We start from the raw sequence: 20964 nt of genomic DNA, 5'->3' as shown, positions 1-20964 counted from the left end.
TTTTTCACTGTTTGGACGTGTATTCAGATGAATCAAGGTCTGGTTTTAATAAATAGGAATATTTATTTTGATATAAAGTCCTATTGTACCATGCCTCATTAATAGTGGGTGTTGTTTCAAATCTATGTATTTGTGAGACAATGTGAAACAAGGCTGTAAATAGTTGTTACATTAGCTGAAGATTGACGGGGGAAGGTAATGAACAAAGGCAGAAAATACACACACACACATACACACACAATACACACATACACACACACAATACACACATACACAAAAACAATACACAGGTATATACACAATACATACATGCACATACATACCCACACAATACATATATATATATATATATATATATATATATATATACACACACAATCACATATGCACACAGACACAAAATACACATATACACACACCCTTGCAATGCACACATATTCACAAACGCAATACACATGTATAAACACACATACACACAAAGTACCAACATACACCCCCACACAATAAACAACTTATACCCACATACACTGTGACAACCAGGGTTAACCAACCCTGTACCAGTCACTTGTTTGGCACATAAAGGGTTAACAGACCCTTTCTACTTTCACTACTCTGTCACAGTCTAGCCACTCCAGGCAACCCTGTGACTTAGTTCAGTGGGTGCAAGGGTTAACAACACTCTCTAGTCTGTCCTAGACTTTGAAAAAAATGTCCAAAATTCCCCTTTAATGCCACCCACCCACCCACACTAAACTATCTCTAAGCTGCTGCCACCACTTTGGATTTATTTATGGGAAATTCCAAGGAAAACCAGACTTACAAAATAAAGGGACAGTATACACTCATTTTCATATAACTGCATGTAATATACACTACTATAAAGAATAAGATGCACAGATACTGATATACAAATCCAGTATAAAATGGTTTAAAAACTTACTTAGAAGCTTTCAGTTTAGCTCTGTTGAAAAGGTAGTTGGAAAGCCCACTGCAAGTGGGGAAATAAGACCCCCCCTCCCCCTTCTTTTGCATATGAAAAGACCCTTTACACAAACAGGAGCAAGCTGGAGAAGGTAGCTGACGGTATTCAAATAAAACTTTGGGGCTTGGTTAGGAGTCTGAAAATCAGAGCAATGTTCTTTAAAAATAAGCAAAATTATAGATTTTTTAAAAAAAAATAAAACTTTATGGGCTATATAAATTGATCATCTACAAAACATTTATGCAAAGAAAAAATGAGTGTATAATGGCCCTTTAACTCCCAGAACACAATTTAGCAAAAAATAACCAAAAATCACAGTAATAATACTACTAGTCTCTTTCAGTAACAGGGTTCAAATATTAGACAAAGGCAAGAACTTAATAATTGAATATTTATTATGCGAAAAATTATGCACAGTGCATTATTAATAAAAATATGTTAACAAATAGAATTATATACAAACGAACAGTAATAATACTAAAAGGAGAAATAACAGAAATGTTATACTTTACTAGATTTTAGTTGCTTGTGCCAGGGAGATGGCAGGAAAAGTTGGTCACTCACTCTGTAGTATACAGCCTCCAATGAAGAATGACCCACTTAAATTGTTAAAACACAAAATATTATACTTTTTTCCCCATGATATCAAATTGCTTGACCCAACTTTCTTGTAGAGGGGGCTAGATAAATATCCACCACACTCTTTTACGACGGGTCATAAAGTCCTGAGTCTTTGCCTGAAATTATAGACCACCTTATAACTTCTGATAGGCATATTCAGCGCATACACCTATATAAACAATTTCCCAGGGACATCATGTGAATTAGTTTGGAACCAAATATGACATGGTTGTCATATTTCCCTCATCAAGTGTCATAACATGTTTAAAAGCATGCCTTAAATTGTACTGGTGTCCTATTATTGACCTTATCTGCTCTTGGGAGAGTGCACTGCTTATTGTCTCTTGAGCTGACACTTTTATTTTTCTTGATGCATAAATGCATACACAATAACATTTGGTGAAGTGGAAATTGGAAGCAATTTATTAGGGGGGTTCTGGCTTTTCAAAAGGAAACTGACATAGCACATTTCTTCTGAACAAAAAAAACCCAAATGTTTTTAGCACACAGGCTAAAGAAAATTAACCCCTTAGAGTCTAAATCATGAGGTATTCATGACACACATTATCATACTTATAGACACACACACTGACAAACACACACACATACTCATATCCATACCTATAAAAACACAAACAATATACATACAGTACAGACCCACACATACTCATACCTATAGACACACACACACACAAACAATGCACACACACACACAAAACACTCATGTATTCATACCTACAGACACACACACATATACACACAAACATACACATTTAAACACACACGAATACACACACAAACATACACATACATGCATGTATACACACAAACCTACACACACTAATACACATATACACACACAGTTACAATATATTCTGTACATTGCTCTTTATTTGCATTTATCTGATACTTCTGTTTTTATTTTTTTATTTCCCAAAACATTGTTACTCCTTTATTTATCTTTCTTGCTGATGGTGTCGTGAGGATGGATAACTTGGAACAGGGCTTGGAACACCACTCATGGTTTCAATATTGTCTCAGCTGAGATTTTAGTAAACCTATTCCTAGTCACACAACCCAAGGTTGTTATACAATTGCAGGTTCAAAATGTGGTTAAAAGACAAGGTAGGAAGAATCAAATACAGAGCTAGGATTTGCCACATAGTAAAGTCAATTAACAACATACAGATAAACCTTGAATACAGAACACGAACGTGGGCCCACTTGTGTAAGTTGCTATTATTATTTTGAGTTCATCAGGTTTACAGGAGACAAATATTCAAAGTCCCAAAGTAGAGGAAAAGATATTTCCAAAGTATTGTATAATAATCTCTGACAGTCAGATCACATATAATGATCGGCAGAAACGTTCCTTTTAGTGGGAGATATGTCAAGGCTACCAACTCACTGGGCTAATTGCAGCATATCATGGATTACAGGTGATTCACAGTTCCTGCAGAGAAATAGTTTCAAATAGACAGATGTCTGTGTGATGCTGCTTATACCACCTCCAAGGCTTTACGGCTAGAAAAGAATTAGACACCTACCTCACCAGGTAAGATATAACACATCGCCGCCAGAAAACACATAAAATCGCAGTTTGAATTTCTGCGCCTACATTGATTGTAGTTCATCTCCTTGTCAGAGGCTTGCTTCTATTCCCACACAGGGAAGGTACCACTACTATGTATTTTGCAGGTAGAAAGGGTAATACTGTTATCCTCCTCGGTCCGTAGTCACTGCAGTTCTGCAGTCAAGTATCTTCACCCTAAGTGCGCGTGCCTGAATCTCTACCACTCCTGTATTGCCAGTGAGCACATACAGAGGGTTCAGCTGTAACCCCCTTTCGACTTTAAGTTTGCTTGTGACACGCGTTTCACCCTCATTGGTACTTAAGGGCTTCATCCGGCTTGTGTTTGATTTGTCAGAGGCCTGACTTTTAAAGCATCATGTTACTTCGCCCTTATGGGTGAAATGATATTGTATCATAATGTCCATTAGTTGCTACTTTGTATCTAACAATTTACAGTGCATTAGTTGATTTATGTACTTTTATATTATACATATGTTTTACAATAGTTTATATAACAAAAACAATTCATGTTTATATATACACATTGTGTTCCTCGCTAAATTCTAGTTAAACAGATCAGTTTTTATTTTTATTACTTAGAATGAACCTAAGGCTTACTAAATAGCATTTAAAACTTTGTACAATTACTAGCTCGTCCAAGTTTCAGTGCAGTCTTTTTTATTATTTCAATTTCTTTCAGTTTTACATTTTAAAATAATTTCTTAAGACTGCTCAATGCAGACTAGATAGGGTCTGGGAATATGTCATGGAGTCATACATATCCATTATATACAATTATTTAGAAATTTAATCCATTATACATGAAATACATTTTATTTCTTCATTTAAAGGAACGGAGCATAATTAATTTCTTCATTTAATCCATAGGGTTTTAGTGCTTTTAGATCAAAGATCCATCTGCATCCCTCATTGCTGTTGTGTAATTTTTTAAAATGTCTTGCTACACTACTACTTTTGATTTAATTGGAAATATCCCTTTTATGTTCCTTAATCCATTCCTTTAATTCCCTATAGGTTTTACCCACGTAATACATGGGACAATGACATAGTACCAAGTATATAACGCCCTCATTTCTGCAAATTATTTTATCTTTGATTTTAAAACTGTTCCCAAATTTATCAACAAAAAATCTCCCTTGCTGCTTATTAGTGCAAACTGATCATCTTTTGCATCTAATATTGCCTTCTCTGTTATTGCACTTTTGTAACCAATTCGTTTTTTCTGTTTTTGTGTAGTGACTGTGAACAAGTTTGTCTTTGAGATTTGGGGCTCTACGTGCTGACATTAGAGGTCTGTCTCCTACAAAATTAGTGATGTCTCTACTCGCCAGTGTTTTTCCAATCTTGCTCTGATATCTTGCCATTTATTATTGCATACCGAGACAAATCTAATTTTATCCTCACTGTTGATATCTTTACCTTTATACAATAGTTTATCTCTATCACTTTTAATTACTGTTGTAAATGCTTGTTTGAGACAATTTTGAGGGTAACCCCTAGCTCTAAATCTATTCCTTAATTTTTCAACCTCCTGTTTAAAAGTTGTAAGTTCTGTGCAGTTCCTGCGGTGTCTCAAATATTGGCCTTGGGAATATTCTTAATCAAGGAGGGTGGGTGGTGGGTATCTGCCATTAACAGGTTATTGCCTGCTGTCATTTTTCTATGTGTATTAGTTACAATCTTTTCACCTTTGACAGATATTTTCAGATCCAAAAATGTTATTTCAGTCACACTGTGTTCATAGGTGAAGTTTTTTTATATTTAAAGGGACACTAAACCCAAAATGTTTCTTTCATGATTCAGAAAGAGAATACAGTTTTAAACAACATTCCAATTTACTTCTATTATCTAATGTTCTTCATTTTTTAGATATCCTTTGCGGAAGAAATAGCAATGCACATGGGTGAGCCAATCACACGAGGCATCAATGTGCAGCCACCAATGAGCAGCTACTGAGCCTATATAGATATGCTTTTCAGCAAAGGATATCAAGAGAATTAAGCAAAATAGATAATAGAAGTAAATTGGAAAGTTGTTTAAACTTGCATGCTCTTTCTAAAACATGAAAGAAAAAAAAAAAATGGGTTTCATGTCCCTTTAAATCTTTCATGAAATTTTGTAATGATTGTGTTGTTCCTGACCAAAATACTACTATGTCATCTATGAAGCGAAGCCAAATCTTAATATTGTTGCTTTGACTTCCTTCATAGACGACATGTTTCTCCCATTTGCCCAAATATAGGCACGTATATGTAGGGGCACAGCAGGTCCCCATTGCAGTGCCTCTTATCTCCTTATAGTACTTGCCATCAAACGTGAAATAGTTGTGTTCCAGCACATATCTCCACAATTTACTTACAAATTTAGAGTGGTTTGAAAACAATTGGCCTCTATGTTCCAAATAAAATTCCCACACTGCAATACCCTTATCATGTGGTATCGATAAGTATAAGGACTTAACATCTATTGCCACTAGAGTCCAATTGCTTTCAAAAGATTTTCCATTGATAATTTTCATTCCATCATGGGTGTCTTTCACGTATGAGGGCAAGTTCATCAGGGAGGACCTTAATATATTGTCAACATATTGTGATGCCTTCTCAGTTATATAACCTAGCACAGAAATTATGGGTCTGCCTGGTGGTGGTATCTTATTCTTATGTATTTTGAGTGTAGTATAAAATGTAGCTACTCTTGGAAATTTGACAAGGAGGAATTCTGCCTCCATTTTATTTAATAGTCCATCCTTCACACCCTTCTTGATTATTTGTTCCAAAGTTAGTTTAAATTCCTCTGTCGGATTAGATTTTAAAATGTTATATTGTTTTCTTTCCATTAATTGTCTGGGACATTCTTTAACATAGACACAGGTATTTAGGATTACCACATTTACGCCTTTGTCCACAGAACACGGAAAAAAAACCCACTGAAGTGGACTGCACTCTCAGGCTGGGCTGGGTACACATCCTATGACCTTGCAACATGCACAGCCCTGGGTGCTCAATAACACTCACAGGTAGCTGTACAGTCCCCAGTGTCCCAGGAAGTAAACGCAAGACAAGTCTGGGTGCAAGGCCCATAGAGAAGATTACAAAACAAATTAATACAACACAGAGGAAATCTAGCAGTCACTTGCAAGCACTAAGCTAAGATTAAAAGTAGAAATGTGCACACTGAAAAAATGTGTTTAGTTTTGTTTTCATTAGTTAAATAAATAATTGTGTTTAAACATATTAATTATGCTAAGTTAAATAAATAATTTTGTTTCAGCATATTAGTTATGTTAAGTTAAATCGTTTTTCGGATCCATTCGTTATTTCGGATCCATTCTTTATTCATATTAATTATTCTATTCTAAAGTTTAGAATAGCATAATGAATATGAATAAAGAATGGATCCGAAATAATGAATGGATCCGAAAAACGATTTAAATTAACATAAGGAATATGCCAAAACGAAATTATCTAAACCGCCGCCCCCCCACATTGCCAACACTAAATTAAAACCTATTAACCGCTAAACCGCCATCCCCCCCACATCACCAACACTAAATAAAAATCTGTTAACCTCTAAACTTCTGTCCAGTGACGACTCTAGGAACAAAATATAGGAGGGGTACATAAGATACCACAGTCAAAACTGGGGGGGGGCACTAATAATTAGGCAGCTGCCCCAGGCCTTGCTTTAGCTGGGGCCTCGGATAGGGTTGCCACCTTTTCTTCACACAAAGGTAGATAGAGAGAACACCTTGCTTCCATTAAAAGTTTCTTTATTAATACATTTTAAAAACTTCTTGCTTATTTAAAGGAAAAGTACAGCCGTAATCATGATTAACGCAGAAGTAGCCGGAACATGTTAGCTCTTGTGACTACCAACCCAGAGATGTTGGGAACTAAGCAGTACTTTTTGTGAATCCTAAGTTTAGAGCCAGCAAGGGAGATCTCGTCAAGCGCATATGGAGCTGACAACCACAATTGACCAATGAGAGAGGAGGTGTGTCTATAGATGCAGGGATTACACGCTCACAAAGAGTTCGAGTGAGTTTGGAGTCTTGAAGAGGGGATTATTGCACGGATGGCCTACCTGACATGGAGTGGTTGAAAAGGGCAGTCCCCCAGGATCGAGCACGAACGAAACTACGAACTGTGAGTCCGTTTACCGGTTTTCCTAAACAAAAGGGACATTTCTAGACATTTGTAGTTTTTGTGGTCAGGAGAAGGGTATGTGGTAAACTGCACTCAATGTTGAACAGCACAGTGATCAAAATTGTTTATAAATTTCACCTTTTCTTCAAGCCAAACCCGAACACTAGCGCTGCGCAGCAATTTTTTGGTAGAAGTGTGCATAAGTCAGTGTATGTGTGTGTGTGTGTGTGTATATATGTCAGTGTATGTGTGTGTGTGTGTATATATATGTCAGTGTTTGTGTGTGTGTATATGTCAGTCTTTATGTGTGTATATATAAGAGTTGCCACCTGTCCAGGATTGACCCAGACCGTTTGGGTTTTGAATTATGTGTCCAGGTTTATGAGGAAGTTGTGATCCACATTTAGCCATTTTATTCAGTTTTTTGCTGATTGCCGTTAGTGTTCTGGTTTGACTTGAAGAAAATCTGTCAATTCTAGTGTATATGTCAGTGTTTATATGTGTGTGTATTTGCCAGTTGGGTAATACAGAGGACTGGAAGAACAATTGCTGACATTTAGTGGAGCCCTTTAAACCACAGGCTACTGCTACAAAACATCTTAATAAGAACAAATCAGCAGCTAGCTCCCAGTAGAGCACTGATATTCCTGAGCCTACCTAGGTATGATTTTCAACAAAGGATACAAAGCAAATCAGATAATAGAAGTTAGAAAGTTGTTTAAAATCACATACCTTGCTCTGAATTATGAAAGAAAATGTTGGGGTTTCCTGTCCCTCTAATTAGTAGTCAGTGTAAAACTTTATTGAAACAGTGCAAAAAATAATATTCTCTACTGTAGGTTATACATGATGGAATTTGTGTAATTTATGATATTTTTGTTAATTGTGAATGTATGTACTAGAAAAAAATAATAAAAAAATAAATAAAAATAATATATATATATATATATATATATATATATATATATATATATATATATATATATATATATATATATATATATATATACACACACAAACACACTATACCACATACACATATACACACATTCATACACACTAAATTCATACACACTAAATAGCATACACATACACACACACATTCACACACTACATAACATACACATATACACACACACACACACATTCACACACTACATAGCATACACATATATACACACACACATTCACACACTACATAGCATACACATATATACACACACACATTCACACACTACATAGCATACACATATATACACACACACATTCACACACTACATAGCATAAACATATATACACACTCACACACTACATAGCATACACATATATACGCACACACATTCACACACTTCATAGCATACACATATATACACACTCACACACTACATAGCATACAGATATATACACACACACACACATTCACACACTTCATAGCATACACATATATAATACACATATATATACACACACACATTCACACACTACATAGCATACACATATATACACACATATAGATACAGATAAACACAGATAAGCACACGCAAGTCATACATAAACACAGATGTGCGAACACACAAACATAGCCACACATATAGACACACAGACACACACATATAGACACACAGACACACATATAGACACACAGACATACACATATAGACACACACATATAGACACACACACACACATATAGACACATAGACACACACACAGACACACAGACACACACATATAGACACACACACAAAGACACACAGACACACACATATAGACACACAGACACACACATATAGACACACAGACACACACATATAGATACATAGACACATACACACAGGCACACATATAGACACACAGACACACACATAGACATACACACACAGACACAGACACACACATATAGATACACATACACACACATATAGACACACACACACACACATATAGACACACAGACACACTCATATATACACACAGACAGACACATATAGACACATAGACACACACAGACACACAGACACACAGACACACAGACATTGACTTTTTACAAATAAAATATGGAAAACAAAAAAGTTTAGGTAGAGCTTGGGTGAGAAACAATATGAGGAATAAATCAAGAGCAGTACAGCCGCCTAATCCAATTTAGTGACCCCAGGAGCATCACTTCTTACATGCTCATTAGCAACCCACCGAACCTTGTTACTTTTATGTTATGCCCAGTTATGCCACATAGTTAAAGTACCAGTATAGAGCATGGAGCTGCAGAGTAATACTGAGTCATGGGATAGCCACTGATGACCAACAGTGTTGTGTGGCCCATGAACAATATTTTAACTATGTGTTTAACCCATTTGTGGGGTTAAACACGTAGAATTGCGGGGTCACTAGTGCTGAAATGACATGCTCTAACAAATTAAGAGCTTGTAATTTTTGCACTATAATATCCATTTAAATAGCTCTTTCACCAAATAATGTCTAGTTCACTCATAAAAAAATGTATTGCTTTATTCATAAAATTGTAACACACTTAGATAACTGTATATATTACAACAAAAAGTGCTGTATGTGCTGCAAGAAAAACATAAATAAACACTATAGGGAAAGCATGGATATTTTACTGCATACTTGTGAGTTCAGAATTGGAAAAAAGTCTGTTGCACTTGGTTTTAGGAGATTGCTATTGCCTGACATGATAAAATAGGTACTCCCTATTCATTCTTTTTTTCCCCCAGAGATAATGACTAATTTATTCCAAATTAATTTAAAAATTACCTTAAATTCTGAGACAGAAATTACGAAAACAAAAAAGAAATATCAGCCACTGATCTAAAAGCAATTTGTATGCCCTGTATTTTGCAAGCCATAGCTAAAAAAATACTGAAGTTTTATAAGTATACTTATGTAGTAGCATTCATTCTGCAGATCACCATGAGGCACTGCTGCTAACGGCTGCACAAATAAATATAATACAGATATTAAAACTACACCATTTGTCTGGCACATAACTTGTGTATCTTAGGTAAACCCTGACCAGAAAAGGAAAAGACTTGGAAATTGACTAAACAGCAAGAGGAACTAGAATCATGGAGTTTTAGCCAACTCTACAAACAGCAAGTTGACTCAAACAGGTTTAGCCTGCATCTGTTTAGTGTAAATGTATAATTCACTTGCCATGTGTCCTATACTGATCTCTTCTTAGTCTGTTGCCCTCAGTCCTAGTCTGGCACTGGCATCAGCACAGGAAGCAGCTTCCTACATGCTCTGCCCGCTCAGGCTTCTCCAGTTTCTGTGTCACAGAGGGAGGGAGCAGTGTCTGGGGAGCTCTCAAAGGGTTTTTTTTACATGAAGAATTGCTGATAATGCTGCCACACCTAGGGTTGCCACCTTTTGTCCAGCCAATTCCTGGACACTTTTTAAATGGGAGTGATAGAGGGGCGGGATTTTGGGTTTGATTTGGGTGTGTGGCTTGGGCGTGGCTTCACATCATCTTGTGTGTGTAGAACTTGTGTGTGTGCAAGCTTTTATCACAAAAATGGAAAAATAAGCAATCATTGCAAAATGAATGGAGGCGTCCGGGACATTTAGTGCATGACCCAGGACACGGGACATACCTCCTGATTCCGGGGCTGTCCCGGCCATACCGGGGCAGGTGGCAACCCTAGGCAGAGATCAGAAGCTGCACATATATCACAGTTTATTTCTTTCCACATGCTTTAGTGCTGCAGGGATTTGTCATATCAGGGTGTCAGTATATGGCTGGGTTATAATACAATATATTTAATAATTATTTTTTAAACAAACCTCCAATAAAATGCATATACAAACAATTAAAAGTAATGTAAATTCCTATTATTATTATCGGTTATTTGTAGATTCCGCAGCGCTATAAACAAAGGGGAGTACAACAAAACAATTAAAGGGATCAAATGGGTAGAGGGCCCTGCCAAGAGTTGCACTGTTGTAATCCACTCTTAAGAAGGTGATCTACAAACAGCTGGACTCTTAGGCTTACATTCTAAGGGGGTTCAGGGGATAGCAATGGAGGAGTGAAATTGGTATAAAGTAAGGTTAGCATAGGTTTTATGCATCCTTGAACAGTAGAGTCTTTAGGGAGCGCTTGAAGCTTTCAAAACTAGGGGAGAGTCTTGTGGAGCGAGGCAGAGAGTTCCACAAGATGGGAGCCAGTCTGGAGAAGTCCTGTAAACGGGAGTGCGATGAGGTAGCCAGAGAAGAGGAGAGTAGGAGGTCATGAGCAGAGCGAAGGGGACGGGAGGGAGAGTATCTGGAGACAAGGTCTGAGATATAGGGGGGAGCAGTGCTGTTGAGGGCTTTGTATGTCAGAGTGAGAATTTTGTGTTTGATCCTAGAGGCAAGAGGAAGCCAATGAAGGGATTGGCAGAGAGGAGCAGCAGATGAAGAGCAACGTGTAAGGAAGATGATTCTGGCAGAGGCATTCATTATGGATTGTAAGGGAGCTAGGCGGTAGGTGGGGAGACCAGAGAGGACAGAGTTGCAGTAATCAAGGCGGGAAAGAATAAGAGAGTGGATTAAAATCTTAGTTGTGTCTTGTGTAAGGAAGTGTCTAATTTTGGAGATGTTTTTAAGGTGGAAGCCGCAGGCTTTAGCCAAGGACTGAATGTGAGGAGTGAAGGAAATATCTGAGTCAAATTTGACCACAAGACATCGGGCATGCGGGGTAGGAGTAATGATGGAATTGTTGACAGTTATAGAGATATTGGGGGTGGAGATTTTGGAAGAAGGGGGGAAAGGAGGAGCTCAGTTTTGGAGAGATTTAGCTTGAGGTTGTGGGAGGACATCCAGGAAGAGATGTGAGAAAGACAGTTAGTGACACGGGTTAGCAAGGAAGGAGATAGGTCTGGTGCAGAGAAGTAGATTTGGGTGTTATCACCATACAAATGATATTGGAAACCGTGGGACTTAATTAGGGAGCCTAGTGATGACGTATAGATTGAGAAGAGAAGGGGACCTAGGACAGAGCCTTGCGGTACTCCGACAGAAAGTGGTGACGGGGCAGAGGAGGCCCCAGAGAAGGCTACACTGAAGGTACGGTTTGATAGGTAGGAAGAGAGCCACGAAAGGGCTGTGTCACAGATGCCGAAGGATTGGAGGGTTTGGAGCAAAAGAGGGTGGTCAACAGTGTCAAAGGCTGCGGACAGATCAAGGAGGATAAGCAGAGAGAAGTGGCCTTTTGATTTTGCTGTAAGTAGGTCGTTGGTGACCTTAACAATAGCTGTCTCTGTGGAGTGATAGGGATGAAATCCAGATTGCAGCGGGTCAAGAAGGGAGTTTAACGTAAGGAAATGGGATAGGCATGCATATACTAGTTTTTCGAGAAGCTTTGAAGCAAGAGGGAGGAGGGAAATAGGGCGGTAGTTAGATGGGGAGGTAGGATCTTTCATCGATGAGGGAAATGTACCAGTGCTGAGGGAGAGGTTGAAAATGTGTGTTAGTATAGGGGTAAGGGTAGCAGAGAGGGAGGGGAGTAGCTGTGAGGGGATAGGGTCAAGGGGACAGGTAGTGAGGTGAGAGCGCAGTATAAGTGCCGAAACGTCTTCCTCAGTAACAAGGGAGAATTAACTAAGTTTCAAGTTATGAGGGTTGTGGTTGAGTGAGAGCATTTGAGGGGGGGAGAGAATGGAATCATGTTGAGAGCTGATTTAATGTCTGATGGAGTCAATTTTGTTAATGAAGTGACTGGCAAAGTCTTGAGCTGACAGAGAAGTTGTGTTAGGAAGTGGGGGAGGGCAGAGGAGAATATTGAAACTGGAGAACAGATGTTTTGGGTTTGAAGAAAGATTAGAGATAAGAGTAGAGAAGTAGTGTTGCTTGTGGAGATTAAGGGCAGAATAGTAGGAGTTCAAGATGAATTTGTAATGAAGAAAATCAGCTGAACTCCGTGATTTTCTCCAATGCCATTCAGCAGTACGGGAACATCTGCGTAGGTACCGTGTCAGAGGAGTATGCCAGGGCTGGGGGTGAGTGTGTAATTTCCGAGCAACGGTTAGAGGGGCGAGGTTGTCAAGAACGGATATAAGGGTGGAATTATAGTGGCAGATAGATTGTTCAGGGCAGGAAAAGGAGGAGAAGGATGAGAGGAGCGGTTTAAGGGAATTAGCAAGTTGTTGCTGATCTAAAGACATAATGCTTCTGTGAAGTTTGGTGTGAGGAGTAGAAGGAGGGAGAGTTGTAGGAAGGGATGATATGTTGCAAGTAAGGAGATGGTGGTCAGAAAGAGGAAAAGGGGAGTTTGAGAAGTTTGAGAGAGTGCATCGATAGCTAAAGATTAGGTCAAGAGAGTGACCGTCTTTGTGAGTGGGAGAATCAGTCCATTGTGACAGACCGAAAGAGGAAGTGAGTTGCAGAAGTTGTTTAGCAGATGAGGCAGTGGGATTGTTAAGGGGGATGTTGAAGTCACCAAGAATGAGGGCAGGGGTGTCTGAGGAAAGGAAATAGGGTAGCCAGGCAGCCAAGTGATCTAGAAATTGAGTTGAGGAGCCAGGGGGTCGGAATATGACTGCAACACGTACAGAGAGAGGGGAGAATAAGCGAATCATGTGGGTTTCGAATGAGGGAAAATTGAGGGAAGAGATAGGATGTATTTGTTGAAAGGTGCAACGAGAGGAAAGTAAAATACCTACACCACCTCCTTGTCTGTTACCAGACCTAGGAGTGTGGCTGAAGTGGAGACCCCCATGTGACTGAGCAGCAGTGGATGCTGTGTCTAGGGGAGAGAGCCAGGTTTCTGTTAGGGCCAGAAGGTTGAGGGAGCGGGAGATGAAGAGGTCATGTATAGAAGTGAGCTTGTTGCAAACAGAGCGAGAGTTCCAGAGTGCACAAGGGAAAGGGGTAGTGGCTTTAGATGCAAGAGGAATGTGAGTAAGGTGTGCAGAGTTTTGTTTTCTGAGTCTATGGGATGGTACACATGGATGTGCATGGCTTGTCAGTGGGTGGGGACCAGGATTAGGGGAGATGTCACCAGCAGTAAGTAGAAGCAAGAGGGAGAGTGACATGAGATGAGATACAGATTTGCACTAGTGAGACTGCTTTTGAGATGAGCTGCAGGGGGGAGAGAGAGTGTTTAGGAATAGGTAAAGTTCATGAGTACAAAAGTAAGGTGAGTTTTAGAGAGATGGGCTAATGAATAGTGCAGGTGGAGAGGGAGAAGGAGTAATTGAATAGTGTAGTTTGTTATAGAGACAAAGGGTAGCAAAAAGGAATATGAATATATTGAGCATTTTTACAGAATTGGGAACCAGTTAAAAACATAAGGCACAGAATTACTGTAACAATTGCAGAAGGGAACAAAAGGTATATGAAATATAATATTACAAAAGTACTGTGTATTCTATAGGGTTAAGGGAATGGAAGGATGTACTGATCAGTGTTTGCACTAGTCATTTCAGGAGAGTGAAAAGTTGTGTGGGAGACTATCTATTAATGAGGAAATGAGCTTGGGGTGGGTGGGGTGAGGGGTAGGGTGGGAGGGAAGCTGTTTTCCAGGAGGCTACCTGTTGTAAGGTAGAGGGCAGTTGGAGCAGCTGAGTGTAAAAGTCTGTGTATTTTCTCTCGGCTAGATTTGGAGTTTTGTCGGTAACGAGCCGAAAAACTAACGCCCGCGTTTTACTGGCCGCACCATAAAAATAACTCTGGTATTGAGAGTCCACATAAAGGCTGCGTTAGGCTCCAAAAAAGGAGCGTAGAGCATTTTTAACGCAGCTTCAACTCTCGATACCAGAGTTGCTTACGGACGCGGCCAGCCTCAAAAACGTGCTCGTGCACGATTCTCCCATAGGAAACAATGGGGCTGTTTGAGCTGAAAAAAAACATAACACCTGCAAAAAAGCCGCGTTCAGCTCCTAACGCAGCCCCATTGTTTGCTATGCGGTAACCCTTCCGACATCTGCACTTAACACTCTAACATGTACCCCAAGTCTAAACACCCCTAACCTTACACTTATTAACCCCTAATCTGCCGCCCCCCGCTATCGCTGACCCCTGCATATTATTATTAACCCCTAATCTGCCGCTCCGTAAACCGCCGCTACTTACATTATCCCTATGTACCCCTAATCTGCTGCCCTAACATCGCCGACCCCTATATTATATTTATTAACCCCTAATCTGACCCCCACAACGTCGCCTCCACCTGCCTACACTTATTAACCCCTAATCTGCCGAGCGGACCTGAGCGCTACTATAATAAAGTTATTAACCCCTAATCCGCCTCACAAACCCTATCATAAATAGTATTAGCCCCTAATCTGCCCTCCTTAACATCGCCGACACCTAACTTCAATAATTAACCCCTAATCTGCCGACCGAATCTCGCCGCTATTCTAATAAATGTATTAACCCCTAAAGCTAAGTCTAACCCTAATACTAACACCCCCCTAAGTTAAATATAACTTATCTGGAAAATAAATCCTAATATAGCTACAATATAAATTATAATTATATTATAGCTATTTTAGGATTTATATTTATTTTACAGGTAACTTTGTATTTATTTTAACCAGGTACAATAGCTATTAAATAGTTAAGAACTATTTAATAGCTAAAATAGTTAAAATAATTACAAATTTACCTGTAAAAGAAATCCTAACCTAAGTTACAAATAAACCTAACACTAGACTATCAATAAATTAATTAAATAAACTACCTACAATTAACCTAACACTACACTATCAATAAATTAATTAAATACAATTGCTACAAATAAATACAATTAAATAAACTAGCTAAAGTACAAAAAATAAAAAATAACTAAGTTACAAAAAATAAAAAAATATTTACAAACATGAGAAAAATATTACAACAATTTTAAACTAATTACACCTACTCTAAGCCCCCTAATAAAATAACAAAGACCCCCCAAAATAAAAAAATGCCCTACCCTATTCTAAATTACTACAGTTCAAAGCTCTTTTACCTTACCAGCCCTGAACAGGGCCCTTTGCGGGGCATGCCCCAAAGAATTCAGCTCTTTTGCCTGTAAAAAAAAACATACAATACCCCCCCCCCAACATTACAACCCACCACCCACATACCCCTAATCTAACCCAAACCCCCCTTAAATAAACCTAACACTAAGCCCCTGAAGATCTTCCTACCTTATCTTCACCCTGCCAGGTTCACCGATCCGTCCTGAAGAGCTCCTCCGATGTCCTGATCCAAGCCCAAGCGGGGGGCTGAAGAGGTCCATGATCCGGCTGAAGTCTTCATCCAAGCGGGAGCTGAAGAGGTCCATGATCCGGATGAAGTCTTCATCCAAGCGGGAGCTGAAGAGGTCCATGATCCGGATGAAGTCTTCTATCAACGGCATCTTCAATCTTCTTTCTTCCAGATCCATCTTGCAGACCTCCGACGCGGAACATCCTCTTCTCCCGACGCCTACTAGCCGAATGACGGTTCCTTTAAGGGACGTCATCCAAGATGGCGTCCCTCGAATTCCGATTGGCTGATAGGATTCTATCAGCCAATCGGAATTAAGGTAGGAATATTCTGATTGGCTGATGGAATCAGCCAATCAGAATCAAGTTCAATCCGATTGGCTGATCCAATCAGCCAATCAGATTGAGCTTGCATTCTATTGACTGTTCCGATCAGCCAATAGAATGCAAGCTCAATCTGATTGGCTGATTGGATCAGCCAATCGGATTGAACTTGATTCTGATTGGCTGATTCCATCAGCCAATCAGAATATTCCTACCTTAATTCCGATTGGCTGATAGAATCCTATCAGCCAATCGGAATTCGAGGGACGCCATCTTGGATGACGTCCCTTAAAGGAACCGTCATTCAGCAGTTGGACGTCGCCGGAAGAAGATGGGTCCGCGGTGGAGGTCTTCAGGATGGAGCCGGTCGTCATCGGATGAAGATAGAAGATGCCGCTTGGATCAAGATGGTTGCCGGTCCGGATCGCCTCTTCTTCCCGGATAGGATGAAGACTTTGGAGCCTCTTCTGGACCTCTTCAGGCACCGGATGATGGATCGCCAACCCCCGCTTGGGTTGGATGAAGATTTTGGAGCCAGGACAGATCGGTGATACCTGGTGAGGTGAAGACAAGGTAGGATGATCTTCAGGGGCTTAGTGTTAGGTTTATTTAAGGGGGGTTTGGGTTAGATTAGGGGTATGTGGGTGGTGGGTTGTAATGTTGGGGGGGGGGTATTGTATGTTTTTTTTTTACAGGCAAAAGAGCTGAACTTCTTGGGGCATGCCCCGCAAAGGGCCCTGTTCAGGGCTGGTAAGGTAAAAGAGCTTTTAACTTTAGTAATTTAGAATAGGGTAGGGCATTTTTTATTTTGGGGGGCTTTGTTGTTTTATTAGGGGGCTTAGAGTAGGTGTAATTAGTTTAAAATTGTTGTAATATTTTTCTTATGTTTGTAGATATTTTTTTTATTTTTTGTAACTTAGTTCTTTTTTATTTTTTGTACTTTAGCAAGTTTATTTAATTGTATTTATTTGTAGGAATTGTATTTAATTAATTTATTGATAGTGTAGTGTTAGGTTAATTGTAGGTAATTGTAGGTAGTTTATTTAATTAATTTATTGATAGTATAGTGTTAGTTTTAATTGTAACTTAGGTTAGGATTTCTTTTACAGGTAAATTTGTAATTATTTTAACTATTTTAGCTATTAAATAGTTCTTAACTATTTAATAGCTATTGTACCTGGTTAAAATAAATACAAAGTTACCTGTAAAATAAATATAAATCCTAAAATAGCTAAGATATAATTATAATTTATATTGTAGCTATATTAGGATTTATTTTACAGGTAAGTATTTAGCTTTAAATAGGAATAATTTATTTAATAAGAGTTAATTTATTTCGTTAGATTTAAATTATATTTAACTTAGGGGGGTGTTAGTATTAGGGTTAGACTTAGCTTTAGGGGTTAATCCATTTATTAGAATAGCGGTGAGCTCCGGTCGGCAGATTAGGGGTTAATAATTGAAGTTAGGTGTCGGCGATGTTAGGGAGGGCAGATTAGGGGTTAATACTATTTATTATAGGGTTAGTGAGGCGGATTAGGGGTTAATAACTTTATTATAGTAGCGCTCAGGTCCGCTCGGCAGATTAGGGGTTAATAAGTGTAGGCAGGTGGAGGCGACGTTGTGGGGGTCAGATTAGGGGTTAATAAATATAATATAGGGGTCGGCGGTGTTAGGGGCAGCAGATTAGGGGTACATAGGGATAATGTAGCTGGCGGCGGCGTGCGGACGGCAGATTAGGGGTTAATAAGTGTAGGTAGCTGGCGGCGACGTTGTGGGGGGCAGATTAGGGGTTAATAAATATAATACAGGGGTCGGCGGTGTTAGGGGCAGCAGATTAGGGGTACATAAGGATAACGTTGGTGGCGGTCGGCAGATTAGGGGTTAAAAAAATTTAATAGAGTGGCGGCGATGTGGGGGGACCTCGGTTTAGGGGTACATAGGTAGTTTATGGGTGTTAGTGTACTTTAGAGTACAGTAGTTAAGAGCTTTATAAACCGGCGTTAGCCCAGAAAGCTCTTAACTACTGACCATTTTCCTGCGGCTGGAGTTTTGTCGTTAGATGTCTAATGCTCACTTCAGAAACAACTCTAAATACCGGAGTTAGGAAGATCCCATTGAAAAGATAGGATACGTAATTGACGTAAGGGGATCTGCGGTATGGAAAAGTCGCGGCTGAAAAGTGAGCGTTAGACCCTATTTTGAGTGACTCTAAATACCGGCGGTAGCCTAAAACCAGCGTTAGGAGCCTCTAACGCTGGTTTTCACGGCTACCGCCAAACTCCAAATCTAGGTCTCTGAGTTTTGGAAGAGGATGTGTTTGAAATCAAGCTGAAGGAGAGAGAGATATTAGGTTAATGATGGTCCAGCAAGAGTGTGTTTAAGGAGTGGGAGGGTACATTTAAGCTAAGGGTCAATCATGCAGAAACAAAAAAAAAAATCTTTATATTAGTTAAAACTTATAGACACATTGAATTATATTTATAGGAGCCAGGCTATGAATCAAACTATACAAGCGTAAACTGTTACAATATTCTTTACAAAACAAATCAAATATATCTTTAGAATTAACCTTATTCACAATTGAATTGCTTTACATCACCACTATGAAATACCACAATATGGGTCACCAATTTAAGAGTGCCTAGTTAAAAGATATAACAAGATGCTTTAGCAGCCAATTTCTCTGAGCTGAAAAACTCTTTTTAGCTACAATTAAGGCAAGTTCTAAAATATAATATAGTTACCAATAACTTAATGCACACCATAAAGATTTACTTACAATAATGGACCTGACTAAGAAATAAATTAATTACTTAGCATACAAGAGTGACTAATTAAAGGGACACTGAACCCACATTTTTTCTTTCGTGATTAAGATAGAGCATGACATTTTAAGCAACATTCTAATTTACTCCTATTATCAAATTTTCTTCATTCTCTTGGTATCTTTATTTGAAATGTAAGAATGTAAGTTTAGATGCCGGCCCATTTTTGGTGAACAACCTGGGTTGTCCTTGCTGATTGGTGGATAAATTAATTCACCAAAAAAAAAGTGCTGTCCAGAGTTCTGAACAAAAAAAAAAGCTTAGATGCCTTCTTTTTCAAATAAGATAGCAAGAGAATGAAGAAAAATTTATAATAGGAGTAAATTAGAAAGTTGCTTAAAATTGCATGCTCTATCTGAATCATGAAATAAAAAAATTGGGTTCAGTGTCCCTTTAAGACTACACAGGACTATGAATGCAAGCTAAAATACAAAGTGCCCTTTTAAATCTACTAACTGCAATTAGTTATAGTTACCAAATACCTTTGATTTAAATATTATACATATATTTATCAATCGCGTATACTTCACCAAAAATAACCAAATCGATATTTCAGCTTCCAGAACTTCTTATTTCACCTCATATGAAATAAGGGTATTGCAATATGGATAATAAAAAGTAGCCCAATTTGCTTAAAGTGACTGTGTCCCAATTTGGCAGCAGTTATTTAGTCACCAGTTCAGCAAAAAGTCAGCCAGCCAGTTTCTATCCTCTTGCATTCCATCTTCTTTTAATTCTTAAAAATTCTAAGAGTAAAAATTTTATAATCTTAAACTTATTTAATATGAGGAATTTTAGTTCCTTAATCTGACTTGTAAAGTGCAAATATGTATATATGTATATCTATGCAATATTATTTACACAGCTTTTATAGCTCATTGAGGAATTAACAATATAATTCTAATTAATCCAGAAATATATACTTAAACTTCTTGACCATGCAAGACATAACTATATGAAATCTGACTTATTATTTAGCTAAAAAGGGGTTTACAATATACAATTTGTAGCTATGGGATTATATATGTCTATATTAGATTAATAGGCAGAATTGACTAGGTTCTAGCCTAAAATATTGCATAAACACACATATAGATGAAAAAATGATAAATAACCTAAAAACATGACATTACACAATATTCAACGCTTTAGGCCTAACTACAATACCAATTACATTTACTTACAAGATAAATATACACGTATACAAACATACATGATACAGGTACCTTATTCAAATGTTGTAATAGGGTTGTCTGGGACAATCTGGATGTTTCTGAAA

The sequence above is a fragment of the Bombina bombina genome, chromosome 2 (assembly GCF_027579735.1).
Source record: "Bombina bombina isolate aBomBom1 chromosome 2, aBomBom1.pri, whole genome shotgun sequence".
NCBI lineage: Eukaryota > Metazoa > Chordata > Amphibia > Anura > Bombinatoridae > Bombina > Bombina bombina.
Note: the sequence above shows the minus strand (reverse complement) of the source record.